At 38.4% G+C, this 27,372-nt stretch overlaps 1 protein-coding gene across 3 annotated transcripts in view; it reads right to left on the reverse strand.

Annotated features, from left to right (window-relative positions):
- tnca (tenascin Ca) overlaps positions 1–27,372 on the reverse strand; it is a 315,748-nt gene that overhangs the window by 248,743 nt on the left and 39,633 nt on the right. For all 3 annotated transcript variants that reach the window (XM_087253034.1, XM_087253038.1, XM_087253037.1), the window contains exon 2: positions 26,450–26,591. The gene's annotated coding sequence lies outside the window, so the exon portion shown is untranslated. The remainder of the gene's footprint in view (positions 1–26,449; positions 26,592–27,372) is intronic.

Raw genomic sequence — 27,372 nt, forward strand, 5'->3', positions numbered from 1 at the left:
AAGGATTATTTATGATTTTAAACTCACTACACTTGAAATCTTAAGTTTATGCATTTTGATGGTACATAAGTTGAATTAACTCATATTTTAAAGTGATAGGACCAAAATGCAACAAAATGCAAAATGTTAAGGTATGTTCAGTCAATTTTACTTAATTGTTTAAGTAAAGACATTAGGGTTTACAGTGCAGTATCTGGCCGCGTATGTTGGAGGATTTGAGACGCAACGACAGGATTTGACTCTGGCAAACAAGAGTTCCAGAAAGCAGGTAAGACAAAAACAAAAGCCGAAAAAGAAAATAAACAACTAAATAACAGGGTAAGAATGAGGTTAAATCTGAAAACATGGTAAAAATCAAGTTGCCAAAATCAAAACACTTAACTTGCGCTGCGTCATTCGCACCTCATTCAAGTGTACTGCACAGCAGGATATTTACATGTGTCTTTGCATTGACTTAAAATGTAAATCACTTGTGCTTGACGCTTTATCTGCATCTGGTGTGAATGCAGCATGAAAAAACGGTTGATGGTCGCCTAGTTGAGGACCACTGCTTTAAAAAATGTAACATGTCATTAAAAGTCCCTTTTTAGAAGCTTTGTAGGTTAAGGTGTTGGATAAAAAGGTCGAGGTCCTATGATACTGTTAGAATATAAGAATCAACTTTTTCTTTGAATCAAACATTACATTATTTGTATTGGTCATGTAAGGTTCGTATATTAACTGAGCTTTTACTGTTGTGTGTGAAATGTTATACTAATTAGCATTTTTGCAGAAGTAAATAAATGCTGGTCCAAAATTAAGTGAAGTTTATTTATAAACAAATTTCAAGAGGATCACATGCTTATGATTGTTCACAGCTGTTCAAACTTTAACTAATGACTGATTATCCTATCAGATGATCCTTAACTCACTATAAATAACCAGACTTTTCTCATCTCAATATCTTCGTCTTGAAGAACCCCCCCCACCCAACCCTACTTTCCCTCCTTTCAAACAGGCGTCACGGTGGCCAGCGATTAGCGCTGTTGCCTCACAGCAAGAATGCCCCTGGTTTATTTCCTTTCCAAACCAGACGGCATTTCTGTGCAGAGTTTGCTCGTTCTCCCCGTGGTTGCGTGGGTTTTCCCCGGGTCCTCCGGTTTCCTCCCACAGTTCAAAAACAAGCACTCTAAACAAATAATCAAAATACATTAGCTAAACTCTGAGTAAACCTTTCAGTATCCATATCTGACACTTAGCTACAACAAGCAAGAGGGGGAGTCATCGAGATCTACCTGAGCTCAAACTCCCCTCTCGCCTTGCAACGGGAGGGAGCCCAGGGCTTGAGGATCTTATAAGCTCAGGGCTCTCTCCTGGGACAGCACGCCAAACTAGTCTTATTATCAATCATCAGCTAAGGCCCTAGTTTACACTAGTGCGTTTTAGTTTTAAAACGGCGTTTTAGAATGAAAACGATCCGCGTCCACACTCGCGTTTTACCCAGCGTTTCTGAACTGCTCTCCGTCCACACCAAAACGCTGAAAACGCACATCACGTGACCACACACATTCTCGGGCAAGCGCTGCAGCCCATCAACCCAGATGAGAGCTCTGCTAGTCGGACTTCTCATCAAGCATCTTCCCCTGGATCTAATCTCACTATATTTATTAAACGGGATATTTCATTCATCTTGTTGTCTTTATCTAACGACATATTCCCTGACCTGGTCATTGGAATCTATTACTTGTTCTCAGGTAACGTGTTTTGGCTGAGCGCAAAGAGAAGTTAATGATTAATGTAACCATGTAGCCTATTCTGTATACTGACTGATCGCTTGCCTTTATTTCCTATAATGTGTAAACTTATTGTATGTTATACTTTTATAATGGCCATTATCGATTATTAAAACTGATATTCAGCAAAAGAGAGGGTATTCGTATTTTCACTGAAATTGAAAGGAGGCAGTTGTTATCGGCTCCGTTTTGTTATAAATATCCACACAGTGAAGATGACGCTCATGCAGCACGGCGCCTCAACATTTCTGCTGTCTGTTAAGTTGCTAATATTAAAAAGAAAATGGGCAGTTCCTTAAATCATGTTTACATTTTATTGTTGAGAAAGTGAAACAACGTAGCCAGGGTGATGTGAATGAAGTTATAAACTAACGTTACACTGTTCCCTTTGAAGATTTACTCGTGTCCTCGGAATAGTCTGTTTTCCATATCAAACTGAGAAGAAGAGACTGCAGCCTTGATCAAACTTGCGAAGTCTGAACTTACAAGGATAAGATGCAGGACTGAACTGTGTATGTCGGCTACTTAATATTGAGGAAAAGCCCCAATCAGAGAGGCGAATGTCTGCAGCCCCGCCTCCGTTTTCAGATGTCTCCGTTTTTCATCATCCACACTGAGACGGAGCAGCAGCGTTTCAGAATGAAAACGGCCTCTCCAGCGTTTTCGAAACGCTCCGTTTTCGGCGCTCGAGAACTCCGGCGTAGTGTGGACGGATGGCGTAACCGTGGCAAAACTTATGCGTTTTCAAACTAAAACGCATTAGTTTAAACTCTAAGTGTGAACTCTTGAAAATCAGCTCTGCAGAAACGTGTTAAAACTAAACACAGAGCACACAAAGTTTTATTGTTGTGCAGAGAATTCGTGAGGACTTATGTCTGGGGTGCGCCCAATGGAGGACTGAACAATGATCGACAAATGACGAATTGCACTAAACTCCACCTGTGAATATCAGCTGCCTATATAAGTTGAAGTCAGGAAAAGAAAGTTGTTGTGCACCTCCTTAATATAACTTTTGCATTGCATTGAGGATAACCGAATTCTGTGAATCGAATTATTCATTTGTATCCAATAAATTGTTACGATTTTTAAAAAAATAAAGAACACCTCTCCTGAGCTTCTTTCTTGAACACGCACGGAACTGATTCAATATTCCAACAATACAATACAAAAGCATAAATAAATGGGGAAATACAAAATAGGAACACAAATTCCAAAGTACAGAAAACTGCTTATTTTTACAGTGTATGCGACAGCATATCTTTGCTGTAATATTTTAATTTTTATTAGTCCGTCTTGGACTGAGAACTTTGGATATTACATGCTTTTGGCTCAAACAGTCAGAAATGTTTCCGCCTGCTTGGCATATTTCATGTCTTTGCTGAAGTACAGCTTAATAATGCATTCTGCTGCTTGTGTAAAAATAAACCTATAATGTTGTTGTGCTTTCATAAGAATTGATTATGACATGCTATTCAGATCCCTGGAAGAAGCGGAGGAAAATATACGACATGCACGCATTAACTGGATAAAACAGCCAGGAAATGCAAGCCTTTACATATTTATCGCTGAATGTGGATTTTTTTACAAGCATCTGTGTGCATTTTCATCCTTCACACTCATTCTCTAAGCAAGTGGCACTATATTAAAGTGAGAATCAGATATTTGAAGCCAGAGATTAATTCAAGCGTCAGTCAGAAATGCATGGTTTACACAGCACTTCATTCTGTTACACCACAATAAAACTACATCTAGATTTTAAGGTAAATTATATATATATAAATTCCTTCATCCTTCGTCCCTGATTTATCAGAGATCGCCACAGCAGAATGAACCACCAACCTACCCAGCATATGTTGCCCTTCCAGCTGCAACCCAGCACTGGGAAACACCCAAACACTCTCGCATTCACACTCGTTCACTATGGTTAATTAAGCTTTTTTAATTCACCTATGCATGTCTTTAGACTGTGGAGAAAACCGGAGCACCCAGAGGAAACCCATGCCAACACGGAGAGAACATGCAAACTCCACACAGAAATGCCAACTGACCCAGCCGTGGCTCAAACCAGCAACCTTCTTGCTGTGAGACGACAGTGCTAACCACTGCGCCACCATGCCACCCACTATAAGACTAAACAATGGGAAAAGCACTTAAAGCAGAACAAGTAATAAGAAACGTATAAAAAAAATTTAATCAATAAATATTTTATATAATAAATGATAAACAAAAAATAATTTAAAAATATGAATCAAACAAATAGATGACTATATTAATAACTGAGATTTATAAATAATTTTACAGCCATAACTGAATTTATCAATGCAAAACAAATAATAAGAAAGGAGGTTAAGGGAAAAGGCTCAAGGCTCCTACACACCGGGATGCCTTTGTGTACGTTTATCGTCAGCGTTTTACGAGACGTTTTTCCGGATTCAAACCCAATCGATTTTCACTGGTGTCAAGTAGAAGAGGATGCAAAATCACTCCTTGACGTTAGATGGCGCTACACAACTTTAAGCTGCTGACACCCGCTTCTAACACAGAAGAAGAGGAAGAGAGGAAGTTTACACGCTTGTTGTTAAAGTAGTGGTGACTCAAACAAGCATGGATGTTTCGAGCAGCAGCTCCAGCTCTAGCGATGAAGAAATGATTATTGTTCACCAGTGCAATAAGCAGCTCCATGTTCATATCGCCTCTGAGCATCTTCTTCAGTGTGCACTCGCATTGACAGTTTTGCGCTTGAGCGCCTCCAAGTGCTGTTTGCTGTAACTTCAGCAGCTCCGTGCACGTGAACTCAAGTGGCAATCTGATTGGAGGAGAAGGTTTTAACCAACCCAGGCTCATTGTTGAAACGTAGTCCCGCGGACGTTTCTGTAGTCCGCGGAATACGTCCGAGCGGGTACGTACGGCTGCAGTTTTTGTTTTTGCAAATCCGTGAGAGGCTGCTGTTGTGTGCTTTTTCGCATCTCAAACGCCTCTCGCGAGTGCAGTTCGCGCCCGCGCTGTTCTCGCGTGAACCCACCAGAGGCCGCTGTCCGACTGACCGGATGATTGACTGCGCGACCGGCCAATCGGCTGACCCGGCCTTCTCCTTCCCTGAACCCAACCAATTTTACCGATCGACCCGCCCACCCACTCGCTTCCCTAAACCCGAGCAACAGTTTACAAAAGCCGTCCAAAAAAAGAAAAGCCCTTTCTTTTTTTTTTCTACCGCGATTTCGGATTTCACCGCGTTCTCACCCTGTTATGAAACTCTTCACTTAATTTTTGGGATTCTGCTTTTGTCTTACCTGATTGCTAAAACCGCTCTTCCCCGGACTCGAAACCGATCGCCGTGGTCAACTCCTCTCTGCATCTCGAGCCTGCCGACGTACACGGTGAGCTGCGTGGACAAACGGGTTGCAGCGGGAAAGCCCTCCACAAGGAGGTAAGCGGTCGGACGGCCTGCAGGCAAGCGCGAAACGGAACAGCGTCACACCACCCCGCAGCGTTCGCTTGAAAAAAATAAATGCAGCCGTACGTACCTCCCGGGACGTATTCCGTTGTCTCCTGAAACGTCTGCGGGACTACATTTCAGAATGAGCTTGGGTTGGTTTTAACGTGGCGCGTCAAATAAAAAAAAAAAGAGCATGAGGCGTTTTTTTAATTAAATGACGCATTTGCGCTTGGCGTTGGCGGGTTGGTGTGCACAATCACATTGACGCCCTTTATATAGCCACGAGGCATTAAACGTCGATGGAAAACACAAGCAAAAAACGTCTCAGTGCGCATGGGCCTTTAGAGTATGTTAACCCTGAAATGAGATCAACTCTGGGTTTATTGTTTCAAAATGGCAGGTTTGTCAAACTGGAGAAAGCAGGGTAAGTCAAGCTAAAGAGGTAATTTTAACTTAGAGTCAGTTACTGTGGTAACATACTCTGTAAAGCCTGAATTATACTTCTGCGTCAAGTGACCGGCGTAACCCACGGCGCATGCAACCCGCGTGGCTGTGCATTTATACTTCTGCGCGCTGTCTCTGTCGGTCTGCATTTTCACTTCCGAAACGCTGGTTGGCAGTGAGGTGTAAATGTTCCTCTGTGTCGAGTTTCTTCGCTGATGTTTTGTTTTCCTGAACACTTCCTGGATGTACAAATGACTCAAACTCACTCATTTTGAGGCAGGAACCGGCGGACGTGCAACAACTTTAACTATGAGGTAAACACAAAACAAAACTTTCCATCCGGAGCTCCTTCACTGGACTCCACACTTGTAAACAATCGCTCGCGCCATTCGCGCGGCTTTCTGTCCCGCCCAGACTCGTCAGCGCTACCAAGCTGACCAATCACAGAGCTTACGCTACGCGTCGTTGCGACGTGTAGTTACATTTTTTGAGAGGTGCACGTCAGTGACGGCGATGGCCACGGCGAAGGGCTATGCGTCAGCGCCGTAGCATACGCCGACGTTTGACGCAGAAGTATAAATCAGCCTTGAGCCTAACCTGGTCAGGAGCAGGTTTCATTCTCTATAAAATGGAATTCTGTAAAGAGTTTCTGTCGATCTCCTCTCATTTTTTTAAAGATAAACTGTATTTCTCACTGTAGACATTCATTGTTTACATTTCAGTTACACAAAGAACAAAGTAATGAGAATGGCTTTATTAATTCAAAGAGAATTAGATTTAAAAAATAATAATAAATGTCATTGGTTAAAAAAATAAGTATAAATACATCAATGACACGTAGGGTTGGGTATCGTTTGTGATTATTTCGATACCGGTTCTAAATAGATACTTTTAAAACAGTACCACTTCCAAAAGTGGTGCCTGAACCGATACTTTGGAGCCACAAAATTATGATGGATGACTCTAGAGAAATCTTTTTTAACAAAATTTTTAAAAAATACATTTTAATAGAACAATAAAATTAAAGTTTAAAGTAAACATCAATTCGTATTTTATATATTTGAATTACATTAATACATTTCCTTTGATCATTTGTTGGTTAGCATGAATTTAAGATTTGCATTATGAAATGACATTAGCTTACTATTAACCGGTGAGCTTGGGTGCCACCCCTCCATTTTAAAATCGTACGTTTTCGTACGACTAAGCAAGTAAAGTAAGTAAAGGTTTATTTATATAGCACCTTTCCCAGACATGAGTCACAAAGTGCTTTACAATAAGAGACAACAAGTAAAAGAACAAATGACAATAAAGAAAACATGTTAAAACATATTAAGACTATTTAAAAATCCAAATACAGAAACACTAATACTGTTTAATAAAAGCTTGGCCAAAAAGGTGTCTTTAAATGCTTTTTAAAAAGTTCAACTGATCCCAGTGAATTCTCAGTGCTGTCTGGAGAGAGTTCCAGAGCCCTGGGGCTACCACACAGAAAGCACGGCCACCTTTAGTCTTAAGACGAGTTCTGGAAATGGCTAAAAGGTCTTTGCCAGAAGACCTCAGAGACCAGCTACATGAGTGACTGCTTAAAAGATCTTGAATATACAGGGGTGCTTGACCATGCAGAGCTCTATATGTAAAGACCAGAATTTACTCTAAAACTGATAGGAAGCCAGTGAAGTGCCTTAAGCACATGTGTAATGTGTGACCTCCTATACTGGTGTTGGTTAAAAGCCTCGTCACTGCATTCTGCACAACTTGTAATCGCTCCATGGAGGATTTGTTCAGACAAGTGAACAGAACATTACAATAATCAAATCTAGAAGAGATGAAGGCATGAACAAGCATCTCCATCTCTTCCTTTGACACAATATCTCTTGTTTTTGCGATGTTACTCGGTTGAAAAAAGCATACGAACAACAGATTTAACAAGGCTATTAAAACACAGAGCTCAGTCATAAATGACACCAAGATTTCTAATATCACTGCAATTTGAAGATGACAAGCCGCCCAAAACTTGCCTGATCAATGGGGTGATGCTATCTGAAGCAAACATTTACATTTCTGTTTTATCAGGGCTGAGTTGCAGAAAACTGTCTGCCCTCCATTTGTTAATGGAGACTAAGCAATCCTGCAGGAGAGACAGTTTTTCTAGCCTGTCAGGGATAAAAGAAAAATATAATTGTACAATATCTGCATAGCAGTGGTAAGATATACCTTTAAAACTACTAATAATCGTGCTGAGAGGGGGCATATATAGATTAAAAAGAAGAAGGCCTAGGACAGAACCTTGAGGCACAACATTGGACAGAGGAACACAGTCTGACATATGACTTCCGAGCAGGCACTCGCACACATAGAGCTCAACCTGTGCAGTGCACATGCCCTTTTTAGTGTTGGATAGAAAGTGCCCTTCCAAAATGATCAAAAGTGCCCCCGCGACACACCCTCCCTCCCGCCCTTCAGTAGGCGCGCTCAACCCCCGCTTTAAAGTACGCGCGACAACACAGCTGATGAGAACGCGCGTGACAACACCGATCTTCATTACCCCCCCACCCCCACCCCCACCCAGCTCTTTAAAAAATGTATCCTGCACATGCCCTTTTGATAGTCTGTGCACGGGCCTGGTTCCTAAGTACACAGAAAAACTCCTGTCAGCAAGATAGGAGGGTAACCTGGACTGAATTTGTATGAATTCGTACAAATTAGCCACTAAACTGACAAAACTTAAAATACTTACGTTTCCTCGTGAGATCAGGCTGGAAAAACTTATTTTTGAATAGTGTGTTTTACACGAAATGACAATGAAACATCGCTTTCTCCAATATTTTGACATTTTAGTCATTTGAAACCATTAAATCAGACATTTTACTTTCGTTTAATCCACTCTATGCGTATGAAATCACCTTTGTAATTTGATTTTGACGTGGATACTGAAATAGGATGCCTCGTCATTGACCCAGAATATATATTAATGTGCAAAACCATAATACTAAAATGACTATTTCATTTCCAGGCTGTGCGCTGCCAAATCTGAGAATAAATCAGCAATAAACTGTGCCAATAAGTGGTATGAAGTTAAAAAAATCAAGGTTGTAAAAGCACTTTGTACAGTAGGTCTACTTTCAGTGAATACAGTTTCTTGCTTTTAAATGAATGCATTGCAGTCACTAGTGCTTTGTGTTGTTGCAGAAAAAAAAAAAAAAAAAACTATAGTACCACCTTATTTTGATGGTTCATTTGAGTATTAGTAGACTGTCTGCTTAATATCTGCCGATACTGCTCCTTCAACAAACATTTAACTGACTTTAAGAAACTTTGAAGTACATGTCAACTTACACTAACCCTAACCCCAACCTAACAGTCTACTTATCTAATGAGAATTAGCTGGCATGTAGATGCAATGTAACTTAGATTCAACAAACGGACCATCATAATAAAGCTTGACCTAAACTATTATTTAACATTCAAATAATCAAACACTTCAAGGGCTTTTCACACTGACCAGACTGTGCCGAATGTGAAATAGTGATGTGTTAATTTTACAACTAGACGCTTCACAAATGTATACAGCGACAGTAAAAAACCTGATTCATTGGATTTATTACATTTTTAAATGTCCAGGGGTGTGTTTCCCAAACAACGACGTAACTCGCGGCTGAGCTATCATAGTGCAATCCATCGTTTGGGAAAAGAATCATGTAGTGATGAGTGTTTCCCAAAACTCCTAGTTTCTCTGTCGCTCCATCGTTCGAACCATGTTAGTTATAACGTAAAGCACCCATAATGATGCTCTAAACAGGGTGGAGTAACAACTTCTTTAGAGAAGATCCCATAATTTCTGTGCAAATGAAATTGTTTTACACGCATTTGAAAAAAAAAAAAAAACATTAGTTTCGGTAAAAGCATTCACTCGCTTTCCATATTTTTAAAAATGTTTGTAAATACATATAGGGCCTGTGTTTCCTTTAAAAATATTATTGAAAAGTTGAACATTACATACTCTGTTCTAAACCATATCACTTACAAAAGCTAACTCGTATTCTAATATCAAATAAATAATTTAAATAAATAAATAATGAGGCTGTTTATTAAGAAATGAAATATAACATTTATTATTTATTAGGAAATGAAAAAAATCATACTTTAATAATGATATAAATTATTATTATTATTTTTTATTATTATTATTTTATTTATTTATCTTTTTATTATGTAGGATATTGTTTATTTCATTTCATTTTTTTTTGAAAAGTCTACTTTTACAATTTGACATGTAATCCACAGCAGAATGTTCTAACCAGCAGGCCCACGTCACATACAGTACAGATAATTCATAAATAACCTGCTATAAATTAAAAGCATTAACGTATGCTATGTTTTTGTTTTCACAAGCTTTTGAGACGTAAAGCAAATTCTGCTTTTAAACAATAGGTCACCTATAGCTTTCGTCATGAGCCACAGCTGTGTTCAAAATGACATCAATGTTGTAAAGTGCACTGCGAAGGGAGCGCAATTGTAAACATGAAGATCGCTAAAACTGAACTTTAAAAATGCTTTGAAAGCAAATTACACCTAAGCAAGATGACTTTTATGCTTTTTTTTTTTTTAATCATTCCTTTAATTTAAATGTTAGAATGTTGTAAACGAATAGGGCATAGGGGGGATAACTGGGAATAGAACACAGCCAGGAACTAACTGCAGCTCCAGAGGTGTAGTTGCCAGTGCTCAAGTTTGCGAATGTTCGTTGGAACAACAGATTTGGGAAACATCAAATCAATGAACTATGCTTGTTATGATACAACGTGCGAGAGATCTGCGGAGTGGATGGCAACATCAACAGCCCGAGGTATAAAGACATTTGTGCTGCCCATTACATTACAAACCACAGGAGAGGGACAATTCTCCAGCAGGATAGCGCTCCTTCTCATACTTCAGCCTCCATATCAAAGATCCCGAAAGGTCAAGTGCTCCAGGATTGGCCAGCCCAGTCACCAGACATGAACATTATTGAGCATGTCTGGGGTAAGATGGAGGAGGCATTGAAGATGAATCCAAAGAATCTTGATGAGGTCTGGGAGTCCTGCAGGAACGCTTTCTTTGCCATTCCAGATGACTTTATTAATCAGTGATTTGAGTCATGTCAGAGATGTATGGATGCAGTCCTCCAAGCTCATGATGGAGTCAGACACAATATTCATTCTGTCTCCACTGCAGCAGGACTTTATATTCTATACTGGACATTATTTCTGTTCAGTGACAAGACTTTTGCCTAAGCAAAGTCAGAGCTTACTGTCCTAATGAAAGAATTAAAAATCAAGGCATGATCATATTTTATTGTGCTCAAATAAGTGTAATGCCTTTCATATGAGCCACTTCTGATACCAAATGATCAACTAGAAGTCAAGTTATTATTTGTTGTTGCTAAAACTTGTATAGGTGACAAGACTTGTCAGGTAGTGTATTTAATGTGAGCTGTGTGCTTTCAATGATGATTATTTTCCAGCAGGGGGCATCAGTCAGACAGGAGCTGCTCCACTGAACAAAAGCACTGATCCAGCTGTGTGGCTATTACACTTCAATAAACACAAAGCCAAAATCACACAACACTAAAGCACAACAACTCGATGAGGCTTTACACTGGCAAAAATATTCAAACAGTTCCTGTATTTTGTGATTCACAAGTGTTTTCGGTTTATTTCTGGTAGTGAATTGCATTATGGCATGTTGATCTCTGCTCTGTCGACTTTTGAGGTTGAAAAATCAACTCTACAGTTTAACAAAGTGACTTTTATTAACATTTTATTAATTTAAAACCATATACATACTGCATAAGAAATACTATATAGAGAAATAAGTCTGTAAAATAACTGGCAGTTAATTATAAGGAGTTTGTAGTGTAATATACAACATCAACACAGACAATATAGCACTATAAACTTTTAAAAATGTCAATAATAGTCGCTTTGTTGAACTTTTTCGAGGTTAAAAGCTGTTAGAAGAAAGGTCAAGGTCACATAATGCAATTTAAAACATAAATAAATTGAGGATGAATTCAAATTTAACAAGAGGGCTAATAATTCTGACTTCAACTGTATATAAATGCACACTAAAGGAAACTTTGCATGTGCAGAGAGACAAAGAGAATACAAAATGGCATTTTGCAAACACCGGCCTGCTGACAGACACTTTATCTTTAAGGTTTTATAATAAATGTAAGTAGAGGAGCGGTTGACAGTGGGCTGGAATGCAGATGAACCTGAGCGAGGAGATATTGTATTTGTGATGCATTGAAAAACTTCTTTAGATTCAATAATTTTCATTGGTTTCCGCAATGCGAAGAGCACAATTCCAGAGGGAGGAAAACTAGACAAAACTGTACAAAGCCGGAGCGGAGGGTAGGACAAGAAGAGATGCTGTCAGTTACATGAGAGGAGAGGGGAGGGGAAAAAACGTGGAATTTTAGATTCTTTAATGCTGATTTAATTATAAAATTAAATTAAACAAAATAAAACATTCAATAAGAATTAAATAAAGGAAATTTGTGTTAAATAAATAATAATAAAGTAAAATAAAATAGAAAATCAAATAAAAATAAAGTAAAGTAAGATAAATAAAAAAATATTTAATAGGAATAAAATAAAAAAATAAAACAAATAAAGGGAAATAAATTGAGGTTTCATTTTTAAAAGTATTTAGGAAGAAAAAAAGAAAATAATTTTAAAAATTAAATTAAGTGAAATTAAAAAAAGATAAAAAATAAATATGAAATTAAATATGAGATTAAAACTGAATAAAAAAACAATAAAAATAGTAAAACAAAAAAGTTAAATAAAATAAGATAAAAACATTTAATAAGATTAAAATAATAAATAAATAAGTAAATAAATAAATAAAGTAAAATAAAATTAGATAAAATAAAATTACAACTATAAAAGCATGAATAAGAATAAAGTAAAATATATATTTGAATTAAAGTAAAATTAAATAAGAAAATAAAAGGAAAACAAAGAAAAATAAGAAAAACAATTAAGAATAATATATTAAATAAATAAAGTAAAATAAAATCAGATAAAGATTACTTTTTTAAAAGCATGTAAGAATAAAATATGATCAAATAAAATACATAAAAAACATTACATAAAATAAAACAATAAAAGGTAAAGTAAAATAAAATAAAATACGATAAAATTAAAAATTATTTAATAACAATTAATTAAAAAATTAAATAAAGTAAAATAAGATAAAATGAAATATGAATAAAAAACATTTAGATTAATTAGATTGAATAAAATAAACAAAACATTAATTATAATAAAATAAAATAAAAAATTAAACACTTAACTACAAAATGATAAGATAAAAAAATTTAATACAAATAAAGTAAAATAAATAAAACACTTAATGAAAATAAAATAAAAAAAATTATTGATAAAATAAAGTCATATATAATACAATAAGATACCTAAATGACACTAATTAATACCTAATAATACCTAATTTACACTATTAAAGGAAAGGTAAAAAATTGCTACTTTAGTAGTATTGTACTGTGATATTTCCCTAAGAGCACATAGTAAACACAATATGCACTCTGTAATTTTGTATGCAGACAAATACCTTGAAGAGCTTTAGAGCAACATTAGCCAGGCTGCGCAGGACAAAGCCATATTGCATTTTAAAATAAATGGCAATAAAGGCAGCATCCCATAATACAATGCACTCAACCTGACCTTCCATTTCCAGTGTGATGGATAAACCTCCAGTAGATTGTACTGCACTTTTTTCCCTGTACGTGTTTCATTATTTGATCAGACTGCTAATAGTAAATGCTTTTAACACAGGATCATATTAAAAATGTACAAAGGAGACCTGCTGATGGGAAAACGTGAGATAGGAGGGAATGATGTGGATAAATGATATTGCATTCTCTCAAAATTCATTTATTCATTTATTTCCCCTCAACTTAGTCTCTATTTCAGAGGTCGCCACAGCGGAATGAACCGCCAACTATTCTAGAATATGTTTTACGCAGCGGATGCTCTTCCGGCAGCAACCCAGTATTGAGAAACAGCCATACACACTCAATCACACACTTATTCACCTTTAGCGCATGCGTTTGGACTGTAGGGGAAACCGGAGCACCCGGAGGAAACCCACGCCAACACAGGAATAAACATGCAAACTCCACACAGAAATGCCAACAGGCCTAGCCAGGACTTGAACCAGCAAACTTTTTACAGTGCTAACCACTGAGCCACCGTGCCATCCCCTCTCTCAAAATACTTTGGCATATTGGTGTATGTGTACTGACTAAAGGCTGATTTATACTTCTGCGTCGAGTGATCGGCGTGACCCACGGCGCATGTAATGTGTGTAGCTGTACATTTACACTTCTGCACGCTGTGTCTGTTGCTCTGCAATAACACTTCTGAAACACTAGCTGGCAGTAGGTGTTTATGTTCCTCTGTGTCGAGTTTCTTCGCTGGTGTTTTGTTTTTTCTTAACGCTACCTCAATGTACAAGTAGCTCAAACTCACTCATTTTGAAGCAGGAACCGGCAGACGTGCCACAACTTTAATCATAAGGTAAACACAAAACAACAGTTTCCACCTAGAACTCCTTCATGGGACTCCACACTTGTTAACATCAAGTGGCAACCTCCCGCTCTCCCTCAGGAAGCCAATACGGAAGTAACTAAAACTGCAATTCATCCGAAAATTCCGCTAGTCCTGGCTGCTCCTGACTCCAAAACAGAGCAAATTTCAATTGAGCCCACTGAAAAAAAGGTGTTTACAGCCTGGTACAAAAAAAAGATTTTGGTTAATACAGCTACTATTACCCTTCATGACAACTGTGAGGGGGGTGAATTTTTTTATAACTCATCCGTTTCCTTTATATTAAGTTATATTTAGTTTGCATAATTAAGGGTGTGGCCACTTGAGTGACAGCTGGGTCTCGTTGGTCGCCGTCACGTCATCTCAGCTGAATCCTGCAGATTAGCCACTGAACTCGGCATATTTATCGTATTTCTGTGTTGTTTTATGTGGCTTTACACAGTCAACTGCCTATTGGACTTGTTTCCTACAATTATTAGCATGCTGAGTGCACTTAATTGTGCTCACAAACCATTCATGTGGCCTTCGTTTCCCATGTGAGTAAAGTTATATACTTATATACCATCTCTATACATGTATTTGTTTTATTTAAGATCATTTATCGTTTATATTTATATTTAGAGCTGTAATGCACTCCAGAATCTGACAGATTGATTAGCTGTAGGCTCTAGAACCGTCATCTGAAGTGTTGTCATACAATGTTATGCTGGATTTCATCAATAGTCTTACATTAACTAACACAGACTATATCTGAAGTGTTTAGAAGTCATTCGCGTTTTCCTCCTGTTGAAAAACGTCATAAGAACAATGTTTAGTGGCTCAATATATTACAGCAGTGTTTTTACAAGTCTAAACACTTTATTGATATAGTGTACAACCAAGCACAAGTGGTCAGAATACAAACGAGTCGCAGGTGATGAAGTATTAAGCATTTCTCCCAAAGCAAAGTGTGTCTGAACCAGGTCCAAGCTAAATGCCAGCAGGTGTCTGTAGCTCCGCTCACTCTCCGCCTCTTTGCCCTTGTTTGGTATCCCTCCGTGGGTGTGATGACGCGCGAACAAAATGGCGACGCTTGGCCGTGCCTACTTGTGGCTTCTTTTGCACTCTTTAGAAACCTATGGGTGACGTTACGGATACTACGTCTATATATTTTACAGTCTATGGTTAACACTCATTCCATCGGGTTCACGCGGCTCTCACCTCCTCCTACACTCGTCATAGATACCAAGCTGACCAATCACAGAGCTTGCGCTTTGTTTCGTTGTAATGTGTACATTTTTTAAGAGATGACGGGCTTACAACCATAAATTGACGGCCACGGTGAGGGCTATGCGACCACGGGAAGGCTGCACCGGAGCATACGTGTGCACTTGACGCAGAAGTATACATCAGCCTCAAAACTGTTAAGAAATATAAGACTGGAGGAAGAAAAAAATGGGGGAAAATATTTATATTTTAATGCTTTGACAAGAACACACACACACACACACACAATAAAATAAAATCAACCCAAATTTAGGTAAAATATGAAAAAAAAAAAATCTTTCTGGGGGAAACAAGGGTTTAATAACATAATTTTCCATGTTGACTTTAGCTACTTTCACACAGTGATACCAGTAAATATCCCAAAAAACTTCCGGAATGACTTTACCAGTAAATTCATAAAAGCACTGTTCACACAGGCACGGAGATGTGCTTGAAAGTAAACAAACAGCTTATCATAAGCATTTCATCGATATTTTTAACCCAGTTGGCATTAAAAAGAAACAGAAATGTTCTCAGACTAACATCTAGCTGCTTAATGTGTCTGGAAAAATATTCAAAAGCTTTTATTTTCATAAACAGCGCGGATGTGAATGCGTCTGAGTGTTCAGATTAGCTAAATAGACGTCTTACGTCATCGCGTTCACGTCTAGAACTTACCGGCAATGTTACAACTTTCTTTCTGGAAAATTGCCAGAATTAATTTACCGGTATTTTCAAAAAAGGCCTGTTCACAGATACAGACCTTTCCTGAAAATTTCTAGAACGACTCTACCGGTAAATTTTTAAAAGAGCTGTTCACACAGGCACAGAGGTTCCTGGGATTTTTCCGGAAAAGACCGTTCACACATCCATTCCAAAATAACAGTAAATTCTGACATCATTACCCAGAAATGAGCCCAAAACAGCTGCGCTTGTATTTGTAAACACTTGACTACACTAAAAACTCTGTGGATGGATCAGTATTGTGAACAACTTCGATGAAAACATATAGAGAAACACTTTTGCATGTTGAGATGTACATAATATGTGTGTGTGCTGGCACTCACCGTAGGCTTGGGCAGTATTCAAATTTTGATACCGTCAAACCTCCACCCTATTTTACCTTGGTATCCGTTATTACCATGCATGAAAATAAAATTATGACGTAAGTCTCAGACAGCATCACCAAACTGTTGGCTTGTGCCTAAACCATTCAGAAACTGAATACCGTATATGCGACTTAGGTTCGCGGTCACCTGTTTGTCTTGTTCGCATTAGAGATCTGCACGGGATGCTCTCTCTCATTCACACACACAAACACACACACACAAACAAACAAATACAAATAAAAATAGCATCCGCGCGGATACTTGCGTGCTCGCTCGCTCGGGAGCGATATTGTTAGACCTTGCCACCCACTCCCGTTCATATTACACCAGAGTTACCAACCGCTCCCGAGCTTTATTCGAAATGTATTTCTGCACTGCAAGAAATCTGGTCGGGTCCTGCGGCTTCCGCGGTACAGCAGCGGGTATGCAGACCTCTAGTTCGTATTTACCATGTCTCCCTTTTCGAAACCAGAAATACTGCCAAACTCCAGAGGTTGTGTTCTTTTTCGAGACAAGGTCACTTGGTGTGCGACTCGCCACCTTACCTCACCTATCTTTCTCTCCTCCGCACTGTCCCTTGATGACAATCATGCATACGCATGTGTAGGCATTGTATTAAAGAATATTTATTATTTAATACTGTCTCTTATTTAAGTGAATTGTTTTCATGACGGTATAACGGTTTTGTAACTGACACCGTTGTTATTTTTAGATCCCGCGGTATACCATATTACCGTATTACTGCCCAAGCCTAACTCACTGGTGACTTCATGTGCACACGCGTCAGAGGTAAACAAACAATGGCTTATCATAAGCATTTTAATTCAATATTTTTTACCCACCTGGCATTAAGAAGAAACATAAATGTTCTCTGACTAACATCTAGCTGCTTAATGTGTCTGGAAAAATATTCAAAAGCTTTTATTTTCATAAACAGAGCGGATGTGAATGCGTTTAGATGTTTTGATTGGCTAAAGTAGACGTCTTATGTCAGCGTGTACTAGACGTAAACGCGCTCTTTCCAGCAATCTTCCCGGTAATGTTACAACTTCTCTTTCTGGAAGATTGCTAGAAAAAATTGCCAGTTATTTCAAAAAGGCCTGTTCACACATACAGACCTTTCTGGAAAATTGCCGGTAAGTTTCCGAAAAGGTCTGTATGTGTGAACGGGGCTTTTGCATAATATTTTGCTAGATGTTTTTCAAGATACTAGTATTCAGCTTAAAGTGACATTTACAGCCTTAACTAGGTTATTAAATTAACTACACAAGTTTTTTTTTTTAAGTTATTGGGCAACAAACTCATGCATACTGGTATATGATAATATATGCAAATTACATGTAACGTATATGAAAATTCATATTTGGAGTTTACTTATAAAATATATTTCAGATATATTGCCACATATTTCAAAATATTTAAAAACGCTTGTTACACACACACATATACACATATACACACACACACACTGTTGCAATTCAGCCACATCGGATGGTTTTTGAGCATGAACTGCCTTTTCAAGATCATGTCAAAGCATCTCAACAGGATTCAGGTCAGGACTTTGACTAGGCCACTCAAGTCTTAATTTAGATTTTCTTCAGCCATTTAAAAGTGGACTTGCTGGTGTGATCTTTGTCCTGCTGCAGAACCCAAATGTAACGATGTGCACTTTTGGTAAAGCTGCTTTGAAACAATAATCATTTTGAAAAGCGCTATACAAATAAACGTGTATTGAACTGAATGAACTGAAAGTGTAGGGAACTTTTCTGGCCAGGTTAGCAGTTGGCAGACCAAGGTTTGCAGCGGTGACAGTGAAAGGAATAATATGTTTTATTCAAAAGGATGAAACAGCCGGCGAAGCTCTCAACGATTCAGACTTCTTGTCATTTGCTGGGGTTCAATTAAGCTGCAAAGTATCAGGCTGACGTGAGGAGAGAGCAAAAGAGGAGAGAAAAGCCAAGTATATACCGACAAGCAATCGCAGAAGGAGGGCCACTGAGGATTGAATTTCTCTCACTTTCTGAGAGAGAGGAAAAAATTGCATAGCTTTGTCCTCTCTCTTGCAGCTCATCTCTTCAAACAAACACTCTCCTGCGCTGCTTCAGATAGAGGCCATTCAAACTGCCATACTGCAAATACTGCTGCTGCATGCTGATTTCTGCGTTCATGCTGGGGGTTCAGACTACGAGGCAGGGCTCAAAATGAACCTTTTTGCTTGCTAGCACCGATGCTCCTAACTTTAAAATTGTAGGCGCCCCAGCCAACATTTAGGCGCACCCACCAATTATAAGCACCATTACTACAAGTTTTATTTTAACAAATTTATTGCATTTGAAATGAACACTAACTAATAATAACAAGCAAAAAATATATATACCGTTAAAACATTCACTCATTCATTTTCTTGTCGGTCTAGTCCCTTTATTAATTCGGGGTCGCCACAGCGGAATGAACCGCCAACTTATCCAGCAAGTTTTTTAAGCAGTGGATGCCCTTCCAGCCGCAAACCATCTGGGAAACATCCACACACACATTCACACACTACGGACAATTTAGCTTACCCAATTCACCTGTACCGCATGTCTTTGGACTGTGGGGGAAACTGGAGCACCTGGAGGAAACCCACGCGAAGGCAGGGAGAACATGCAAACTTCACACAGAAACGCCAACTGAGCCGAAAATATCCCGTTATCACAAGAAAATAAATTTTTATAACATGATAGGGTATATGCCAAAGCATGCTAATCAGGCCCGTGTCGCTGGGGCACTAATAGCTAATAGGACTTTTAATTTTCCAGTAACCTGGGTTAATTGCTTCCGGTGAATTGTATGACAACGCAAAATCCCTGCGTTTAAGGTCAGCTTTCTTTAAAAATCAGTGATCTCCACTGGCTGAGTGATATCCGATATAAAGTGGGTCTCAGATTGTACAAGTAGCCCTGCATTAAATTACACCCCCCCCCCCCCCCCCGCCATGTCTTTAGAATCCGAGCTTTTATTTTACCCCAGTATATTCAATGGAGCTTCTGCGCTAGCCTGCCGATTATAACAGGCGGAGTGCTTTTTGTCTCGTTTTACGCTCGAACAACTAAATAAATGCCAAAGTCTGTTTAACTGATTGTATTTTAATTACATTGCAACATTTATGCTGTAAAAGGAATCGTATAAAGTGGAAAAAAAAAACTCACAATAACAGGTCACCAGAAGTTTATTAATGTGGGAAACGCACTAGCTCGGCATATACCCCATTGAGTGAGCAAAAAATACACAGACCGCTCACCGGCCCTGCACGCACTGCTTGACATGCATGAATCTGTTAACGATAAAACTGTGTTTCACGCGCGGTGTCTGATAGATGCTTTTGACATATACCTTATTATTTGTATACGTAATCTTAATAGCAATACCGGTCTTTTCACAAGCTCCAATATCAGTTTAGTTTAATCTTAGTCAGTGGAAGCCCTTTTGGGATGGCGTACTTGGTGTTACATTTTACATATAGCTGCCACTTGAACGGCAGATAGCATCTGGCGATAAAATTGAGGATTTAAAATGTGCTTAAATTGTGTAGATGTGGTAAAAAGTTACCTGAAGATTGACTATAGAGTGAATGCTTTATTTAGTTAGGGCTGGGTGATTCTTTTGATTATTTTGAATTTACGTTTTAAGATTTTATTTCATATTAAATGGAGATATCGCAATTTTTTTTTAAATAAAAATATTAGATACATCATAATTGCTCCAATGCGCTTTGGTTCACTCTCTGTATGATGCAGGTCGCACACTAGAAACGCCACTCGACGTGCAGTTCACATTTCAGCCGCGCCACAGAGCGCCATCTAATTAATTTCATGTTAAATATCATGCGAATGTGCGTGTCTGGTGTGCGACCTGCTTGACTGCCTGTCTGGATTTCAATCATGGTAGTGACGAACTGAACAGAGACTAGACAGCCAATGCATGAAGTTGTGGGCATGCATCGCAGAGCTGGTGCAAATACAACAAATACAAGCATTAAAGTGTCTTCAGTTGTGTGTTTTTCTTTTGGTAATACCCTTGCATCAAACGCGCTGTGGTCCACTCTCTCGCTACTCCAGCACTGCCTGACGATGGAATTTACATTCAGACTAATGCAGCAAGTAAAATCCTACATGACTTCACACTTTACTAAGTAACGTCTGTGTGGATTGTCAAGACATATTCCCTTATCCCTTATATTACGAAGGAAGTAAAAACCTACCATGTGAAAAACCGCACCGATCTTATAGTTCGAACCGCGCTGATCTTAGATTGGTTTGAACACGAGCAGAGGTGAGCAGCTGTCGCAGTGAAAATGAAAGTACCCATGACGTAATTTAGCGGACCTAGTTGAAACCCAGACATGCAGTCAGGCAGCATAATACAGAGAGTGGTGCAAAGCGCATCAAATGGTCGGTATTTAAAACGGGGAAAAAAGAAAAATAGAATAAATATATTATTTTACATTAGTCACTCATCTGGTGCTTTTATTTGTTCCTGCTATACATCCACAACTTCACTCACTGGGTTAAATTAGGCTTTACAGTTTCCATGTTCAGTCCTTTACTTCCCCTGTATCTAAGGCAGCAGCATTACAACCTGACATTCAATCAGAAGACAAAGTCAAAGCCGAGCTGACAGCCAATCTTTCCTAGGCTCAGCAAAACTTGCAAAAAATACCTCTGTATTCCTGCAACTGCAATATTTACACACATATTTTTTATTCCAATCTTCTGCAATGACATTTAAAGAGCCCATATTATGGGTTTTTGAAAATTCCCCTCCATGTAGTGTGTAACACAGCTCTAAGTGAAGTGAAGTATCCAGCTAAGGCTTAAATCTGTAAGAATACAGTGTTTAAAACTGTTGATTCATCTATAAAAGAGTCGAATCATAGTGCTTCAAACGAGTCGCCTTGATACCGACTCATTAGGTTTTTCGCCATGACGTACGAACGAAACAAAGTTTTTCACGTGCACGCGCAAACCCAGGAGATTTCAAACCTGAGGCCCCGCCCTCTGACGCAGTAACCCAGACACACACACACACACACCCACAAACACACGCACACCCACAAACACACGCACACAAACATGCCGGTCGATTGAAGTTACACTGCAGATGGATATATTGAGTCTCTACCCAAAGATGAAACATCAGCATTATAACCAAGCAGTTGGAAACTTCTGGAAGCTACATGCTACAAAGAATACTTCATCTGAGTTTGTTAAAGGAAGGATCAGTAAAGAGTAACTGATGGACGTCAGGATGGGTTTCTTCCTACATTTCTCAAGTGTAAGTACGTGCGGTTAAAGTTGTTGCCTCGTTTACTCTAGCTTGCAAATGTATTTAGTTGTGATTTGTTACTTGTAACCGCGTGTACTGTATCAGGTTAACTGGATATATTCTCTTATCGCGTGCAAAGTCACGTTAAAAACGCGACGCGTGCTGTTTGTTTATGGAGCTCCGTGCTAGAGTTCTGCTCCCGCGATTTATTCGGAAATGTATTCCCGCGCCGCAGAAATCTGGCGCGGGGAGAGAGAGAGAGAGAGAGAGCGAGAGAGAGAGCGAACGAACGAACGAGCTTTGTGTACTTTGTGCTGTGTGTGTGTTTTTATACAGACAGCTTGGCTGTCTGGACTGTATACTGGGTGATATTTGGTTGTGTTCTCCGCTCTAGCGGGACCGGGCGCGGCGGGCAGAAAACGGAGCGGGTTCTCAGGCTAAAACCTGGCGGGTGCGGGCTGAAGCGGGAGCGTTGTCATCCGGAGGTGTGTGTGTGTTTTTGTGTGTGTGTGGTATGGCGAGTACACGACTGTCTCCTTCGTTCGGTTATCCGTGGCACTATCCACTCGCCATAGTGTGGCAGCTAAAGTCCACGCCTACACTATCGAGCGTGTATGAACTGTGATTACTTTTTAAATTGCTGATTAGCTATTGGCCATTTCCCTCTCTGACTGAAGGCAGTCGACCAATCGCGACAGACTGTCATCGGTCCAATCAGCGCAGATTAGCTCCGCGCTAAGGAGGGGTTTGGGAACAAATGAATCACTGGACGATTCATACAGGAGTCGCTGGGATAATTAGATAAAAATAAATGCAGATTATAAGACCATGAAAGTGTTTTTTGACCTTGCATGCATATTAGACTGTTGTTGGAGACCCTTACAACCAAGATATGACCTTATTTCATGTATAATATGGGCTCTTTAACTCGTGAATTTGTTTATTTACATTTATTTGACACCTTGTCGACCAATTTATGTATGACATGGCCATTAAAATTACAATGTTCCTTAACCAGATGTTTTTTCAAGCTACTTATAAAGAGAATGTTACTTCAGTCATGTTGTTGTAATGTTAAGTTGACTAGTTACACAGTAAAAAAAATTTGAAATCGTGAATCGGTCAAACTTTATAAAAAACCTAGATTTATTTATTTTTTTACATTTTTTTTTGCCAAATCGCCCAGCCTTATTTCATAGCCAATAGAAGTCTTTTATCCACTCTTCAAAAAGTGTAGATGGTGAATTAACATTCACCACAAGATCGGTAAACAGATGTGGCATTATTTGTATCTTTATGTGGTTTCTAAAACAAAATCTGACGGTGTTGTTTTCATTGTCATCTTCAGCGCTTTACATTTTCGCAGTTGTAGCTCTCCCTGTCTCCTCAAAGCGGAAGGCATTTACTGTGTGATTGATTTTAACCAATCCATTCACATTCATTTCTAGAGCAGTGGGCCAATAAGAAGAGCACAAATGCGAGACAAGCACTGCAGGCTTTGTTTACTGCAGCAAGTTAACATGGCAACAGTTTTAAACTATTCCTGAGCGCTGCGTTTCAATTGCAACGATGAGTTTTGCGTGAATGTGTCCTAAATCCACGCATCCCGTGAACATTTTGCAGTGAAAACTGGTCCCATGAAACAATTTTATGCACTCGCACAAATGCTCCCAAATATATTTTGAGGTCGCATAGATACAATTTCGGTTGCAATTTCAAGCCCTATGAGGTGATGTGTGTTGAAAAAAATAGATATTTAAACCAACTTAGGATATTACTGTCATTCGCTTAAGCTAAATCTTAAGGTTTTTTCCCCAAAGTAGAGTTTAACTTTAACATTTAATCGATTCTGATTTAATAATCCAAAATATTTATTGTGCTCAGGAAAGAAATTACAATCAATCAGAGTACAAAAAAATATTATTTACCAAAAAAAACATTATTTTATTTATTTATATATATATTTTTTTTTACTTAGGTGCATTATAGATTTTTATTTTAGATTTATCTTTCTTAACCCTTACAACAAGTATAATAAATCACACACGTAGCTGTGTGATATGGCTGTATATCGGCACTGGTGGGAGGCTTGCATTGGCTCGAGGTCGCAAGCTAGATGTCAAAACAGCAGAAACCATTGCTAATTCACAAACCTCACTTTAGAGCTAGTGTTTGAATGATTCTTTAGCGTAATGTCTAAAATGATGACAAAACAGGTGATTTTGCTCACATTTTAAGATTATAAGGCTGAACGGCAAGAAATGCCATCAGTCTACAGAGATTTCCCAGTATTTCTGCAATCGGCAGTTCGCAATAATTAACCCCAAAAAAGCCAAAACAAAGCAAACACTAGCAGATTACTATGGTATAAATACAGCACTACAACATACAAAAGAGAGAGATTGACATATGACAACTATAATGATTAGGTTAGCTGTAGTTTAAAATACGAAAAGGAAACTGATTTTTTTTCCTCCCCCAAGGACTTATGCTGTCTCTGTCACCCTCTAGTGGTGCAACTGTATTAGCTCTGCTCAGTATGACAGGCTAATGGCTGCGGATGTGCTTTATCTCTGAAATTAAAAATATTTTTAAAAAGCAATCATTGTTGTAATCTAAACAACAACATTCTCGCCTAAAAACCAACAGCAGCAATATTTGTCAATCTGAAGTGAGTTTTTTGATCTGCTGTCACAATATGTGGGCAAAGTGACTGCAGGTTAGGGTAATTAGGCGTGTTATTGTATAACAATGGTTTGCTCTGTAGACTATCGAAAAAAATATATAGCTTAAAGGGGCTGATAATTTTGACCTTAAAATACTTATTTTAAAAAAATTAAAACTACTTTTATTCTAGCAGAAATAATACAAATAAAACTTTCTCCAGAAGGAAAGATATTACCAGACATACTGTAAAAATTTCCTTGCTCTGTTAAACATTATTTGGGTAATATTTAAAAAAGGGAAAAAAAATAAAAAAATCAAAGGGGGGCTCATAATTCTGACTTCAATTGTAATTATTGAATTGTAATTATTGACTTCAATTGAATATATATATACATTCACAATATTTAAAATACACATATAATTTCAGTTAAGTAGCCTACATTACATTCAATGTCAATTAAATACAGCCTTTCAACAACACACTTTGAATATTTTGGAGCTTTGGTGCTGTCGGCTTCATGTTTGCTAATAATTTTTTGAGGTTAGCACCCATCTGAGATGTGTGCTTTACTGCATTTTTTATTTATTGTACACAACCATTTAACAAAAAAAAAAACATACATAAATATAAATATATTTAACAAATAAAGAAAATACAGATGTACATAAAATCTTTTGCTCCTTTGAATTAGATTTTTAACAATAATTCAAATACTTTTCTATGAGAAACCTTATTGTAAATATCCATCAATGTATTTTTGGGGTATTTTCAGAGCATTCTCTAATTTAAAGCAGGACATTGCAGTAACACATGCTTCATGGTCGGATAATATGTGCAAAAAAAAAATAAAAAAATAAATTCACAAACAAGTCACATCTTCCCCTTTCAACAAATAAACATGAGTAGGTCCAGTTTGACCGATTCGAAATCCTGTAAATACAGTCTGCTCAGTTCTATCCTCAAAATAAATCCAATAGTTATTTGTGCCCCTTATAAATGGGTTTCCTTCATACAGTTTGTCATTAGCACATTCATCTCATTCCATTTGCTACTTCTTTTGGAAATATAAACTCAAAATAGGTTTAACATCTGTTGGTGGTATTTGACATTCTGTCATTTGTAGCTGCAGGGCTTCTTTTGCAGCTTTATCTGCCAGTTCATTTCCAGACAGCCCCATATGGCTCGGTATCCGACAAAAAAAAAAACAATATTAAAACCTCACTTCTTTAAATAGTCCACTTTTCTATTACACTGACAATCACAGGACAGTCAGTCTTCAGAGAATCCATTACTTGGAGTCTGTTTTACTCCATAGAACTCCATATAAAAAGCCAGAAACTGTTTTGCCCAGGCCTATCCAAAGGGTTAATAATGCCAACTGATAATCAACAATAAAAATTACAAATTGTACCACTTCCCAACACGGGAAACCACCAACAAATCAAGAGTTTGTAATTATATGATGGCTTTGTAATCAAAATATTATAATGGAAGTCAATGGGGCAAAAACAGACACCAACACAATGAAAGGGTAGACAATTTGAACAGTACACAAGGGTTAAATATGATTTTAGATATGATTTTGAATTGTTTTGAATTACAAGGACATCGGAGATGTCCTCGTAAACCACCATAATAGCAAAAAATAGGTCAAACTAACTAACTAGCCTATCTAACCATAACTAGGTCATGTCATGCCTTGTAAACCACCAAAACCAGTACAATCACACACAAACGCACACACACACAAACACACACACAAAGCAAACAAATAAATAAAACGCACACATACACCACAGGACTTGTCAGCTGTAATCCTAACTGATGTTTGTACTGGTAGTTTCCTCACATACCTGCAGAGAGCTAGCCGTTAGCATTCATCTCAATGGTAGGATGGGATCTGACAACTTTGATCACAGGACATCAGCATCACAGCCGGGTACAAGGTGACTTTCATAATGCTTCACATTTACTGTCCCTCGGTGCGGGAGCAACCTGCCAATCAGAGCAGCAGAATCAGGAGCTGAGCACTAAAAACTTCTTCTGGGAGCACTTCACTGACTGACCCCAGTTTGTACAGGTACACTTGTGTATGGGTTATTCAGTGTCAAATCAAACACAATTCTGAAGGTACCTGCATTTATATACGGACGGAATATAAAATGAATATTCATCTGTATTTTATAGCGCTTTTGCAATGTAGATAATGTCAAAGCAGCTTAATATTGATGAAAAAAGAATAAAAATACACTCTATTTCTGATTCTGATCCGTGGGACCTCTGGTGGTTTTTACCGACCACAATCCTTTAGTTTTTCTTCATTCGTTACAAAACCCCAATCAAAGATTCATGAGGTGGTGTTTATTTGTGCAGGGTTACCTGCTGGATATTCACCACATTAAAGGCTCTGAAAACGTTACAGCAGATGCTTTATCTCATATTTAAGGTTGTATAGTGGTTCTGTTTTCTCTCTTTTCCCTCCGTTTCTCTCATAAATTGCTTCCTAGGCGCCATGGTTGCTGGGAGGAGTTGGAGGGCTAAGGCAGAGGATGGAGAACCAGTTTGACCTTCATACTGAGTTTAGGGGGTTTGTGTGTTTCTGATGTTACTGTATGTTAAAAGACTTTTGGTCTTTTTCTTTTGGGGGGGGGGGGGACAAGTCTCTTAGGGCCTACTCACACTATGCCATCCGTACCCTGCCCAGGCCCATTTCCCGGATCGTTTGAGAAGTGTAAGTGTGCTGAATCGGGCTCAGGCATGGTTCACTTGGCCGGCC

The sequence above is a fragment of the Danio rerio genome, chromosome 5 (genome assembly GCF_052040795.2).
Source record: "Danio rerio strain M-AB ecotype USA chromosome 5, GRCz13ab, whole genome shotgun sequence".
NCBI classification, from domain to species: Eukaryota; Metazoa; Chordata; class Actinopteri; order Cypriniformes; family Danionidae; genus Danio; species Danio rerio.